General features: G+C 39.2%; 1 protein-coding gene across 1 annotated transcript in view; it reads left to right on the forward strand.

The window, feature by feature from the left end:
* The window catches only part of adra2b (adrenoceptor alpha 2B), a 5219-nt gene extending 2730 nt beyond the window's left edge, over positions 1-2489 (forward strand). The window contains exon 2 of the mRNA XM_080043305.1: positions 1-2489. This exon is cut by the window's left edge and continues 1799 nt beyond it. The gene's annotated coding sequence lies outside the window, so the exon portion shown is untranslated.
* The last annotated feature ends 1007 nt before the right edge of the window (positions 2490-3496 follow it).

The raw sequence follows: 3496 nt of genomic DNA on the forward strand, positions 1-3496 counted from the left end.
GAAATCCCAGCTTGCAGCTGATACACACACAAAGACACAAATACACACACATTTTATAGGGTGAGGAATTAAAATAGGAAATGGAAGGCATTGCTAGACACTCAATGGCAAAGCACTCACTTATCAGTGTTGCTGATGAGATTTTGAATTCATAGCTTGATCTTCTCACATCGAATAATGGATAACGTTGGGACAAGGAGTGGTGCAGAATCATAGAAGAGATTTACAAACACTCTATTAAACTGACAGAAAGACGGAAAACAGTTAAGTAACCCCAGAATAAGAATACTGTTGATATATGATATGATATGTTGATACATAAGCTTTTTTCGTAATTAAGGGCTCTTAGAATGACAAGGATAGAAAACAGATTCTAAGAAGGAAAAGTGACCTTAGAATCCTGTGAGCCTAGGGCCCTTTATTTATCAATATAGAGCACAAGCAGCACACAAGGTTAGTGGTGATTTCTTGCGTCTGCAGTCTTAATTTTCCCCACTGCAGGCCAAACATGTGGTTCTTGATTTTTATCTAAAAGCACAGCAACACAGAGAGGGTTTCTGACACCCTTAGAAACTGAACTTGTGGACTTTTATGTGTGAAAGTCTTCATGTCAGAAACCCCCTCTCGGCTTGATAGGGGTCACAATGGACACTCAGGTTGTTTGTAATGACACTCTTGGCTTTCATGAAATCAAGAATAAGATAAAGTGTGGTTGATTTTGGGGTTTAAATAAATTGTATGTGATTGAGATGTAAAAGTCAGACACCCCATCTTTTTCTTAGCTTGCTGTTTCCTGCTTTCTAACATTACATGGACTGTCACATCAATGGACTGGACGGAGTAGCCCCTCTAATGAACTGCCTCAGTATTTGGACATTGAAATAACAATCAAAACCGTTTTCAACTCTTGAAATTGCTTCAGTGGTTATGCTCAGTAGGCCTACCTATTGGGAGGTTGCATCTGCTGCAGACTGAAAAAACTAGATTATTACTATTTAACACGTGAATATTATTTTCTAGAAACCCTGCTTAGGAATTATCCACAGTATTTAGCAGATAGACATTGACATTGTCCGTAAGGGACAGATGAACAATGCAATTACGGATGTGTTACCCCAATTACGCCTACATGGGTTATTGTGTGAACCATCTGGCTGAGTCACGCTGTACCAACGCCTCTGGCACATCATCGCCTGCATTGGGGCCTCATCTACAGCACTCTAGCAGGAAGATGAATGGTACTTTTATTTTCTTTCAAATAGACTAAAGCCTTAGTCAGTTTCCTAAACAAAAAAAAGGAAAAAAAAGATGTGTCTGAAAGCACACAGGCTTATCGACTCAATGGGACAAGGGCTGTCAACAGCAACACTTCAATTAGCTAATAGTTTAATTCTGCTGACCTGTGTGTGTGTGTGTGTGTGTGTGTGTGTGTGTGTGTGTCGGTGCGTGTCAGTGCCTCCTCTGGCTGCTATGTTCTACAGATCTGCTGTAATACTGATAAGAATGAAGACCGGGTTCCCTTGTGCAGACATTGCTGTCTGCCATGTAAATGTTTCTACTTGATGGAAAGTAGTTAAATGCTATGTTGAGCAAGTCTTATTTAACTGAGAGTCTTTGTTTATCAGTGATATTGAATACATGGCTTTTTAGTGATCGCCCTCAAGGGACCAAAGAGCCTCATATGATACCAGCCTGACTCAGTGGTATTTGGCTTTGTGTTGCTTTAATGAAGTCTTACTTTTTATTGAGTGTATGTGATGGGAGGCAACACTGTAACACTGTATTATTTATTTTCAAATGATTTTGTTTTCTGTTAGTATTTATTGTTCAGAAACTGTGCTTTTATTCTGATAGTCAAGCAAAGTGGAAGTGATCAAAGAGTGAGAACACTGTACAGATTTTTATTTTCTTGTGTTAAATTGGAGAAACATGAACTGTGAGTTTTATGAATAATGCAGACCCTACAATGCAACATTCATCACCATTGTTTCCTGTAGTTTTTAAACAGTGAAATGTTCCATAAAAGATACAAGCACATTCATGGATGTACAATTCATCACACTTTCTGCAGCAGGAAAATATCTCTTTACCAGTGCTACTGGTATCAAACTTTAGTTGAAAGAATAAAAAAGTCATGGATACAGTCCAAAGAGTTGCTTGGAGATTCAAATAACAGATAAAGACAAAATGGTTGACAATAAGATATCTGTGCTCTGGCACAATTGTTCACCATCCTCATGGTTATTTTCTCCACAGCTATAGCAACACAATTATAATAAAAATAGCCCCAGTGGTCATGGATTCATGGCTGTTTCCAGGAAATATGAGTTGCAATGCTGTTCAACCAACCCAATTATGGCTTTATGTGTTCAGACTACTACTATGCTTATTTTAAGTATGAATTATGCTCATGGGTGACAGAGACAGTAACCAAACATGCCCCCTGATCACCACCATCTTTTCATCCAGAAAACCGCCTGTGTCTTCTCTTCTCCCACTGTGTTTGGCCCAAACTGAAGAGTCTGGGCCTAACAATCTTCTATCAGTCACATCTGTCATTAACATTCCTTGCTAGTTTGGAAATAAAAACACTTGAAAAACGAATTTTGTTTATTTCAAATTATTTTTTATATCATGATACAATGTCAGGCAGGAGGCCAACAAAATAAATGAAGGATTATCTCCATGAATAGAATTGCGAATAAGTCGTTTCCAAAATATGTGATTTTTAACACACTTCTGTTTTGTTAGTGATCACATTGAACACATATTCAAGATGCCATTGGAAAATCTCTTATCACAGTGGGACATGAGAAGTAGGTCGCGGCAGAAGCAACATAAAGTTGCCTACTGCCAACAACCACAGAGGAAGTCGATAAGGAATTAAAGCATGTTGCCAAATATCACAGAATGTATTCACACACACACACATACACACAAACTGTCATCCTGCACCAAGTGCTGCACACTGTATTCAAGTCATAAAACTGGTTCAATCTACACACAGATACATCCACACATACACATATATACACTTGCTTTTGACAGCTTGTTATATTTGAGGTCAGCAGGCCTACAGTGAATTGTAATTGATTCACGTTGATGGCCAGTTTGGGGATTTCTTAGCGCTGTATCAATTCTGTCTGTCCTGTTTTTCCCTCACACACACAGTTCCAATCAAAGAAGATGCACCACCGAAGTGTTGCCCCACCTTTACGTACTCACCGTTAAATTTCCATATTCATGGCTAAGCTATGATTTGAGGTGCACGAGGAGGTGAACAGATAACTTATCATAGCCAAGCGTAGGGAGCTGTGAAGTGTGTGATGTATATTCATACAGACACAGCGTCCCTAAGCTCCTTATTCTCTAGCCTCTGCCCGAATATAAAGCAGGCCTGGCCATTGGCATTGGACCCGCCAAACAAGATGGAGAGAGTCTGAATAACATGATGCACAAAAATACTCATTAGCTCCCAATTCGCACTAGATAGTTG

This window comes from Ammodytes marinus (genome assembly GCF_949987685.1).
Source record: "Ammodytes marinus genome assembly, chromosome: 2".
Taxonomy (NCBI): domain Eukaryota; kingdom Metazoa; phylum Chordata; class Actinopteri; order Uranoscopiformes; family Ammodytidae; genus Ammodytes; species Ammodytes marinus.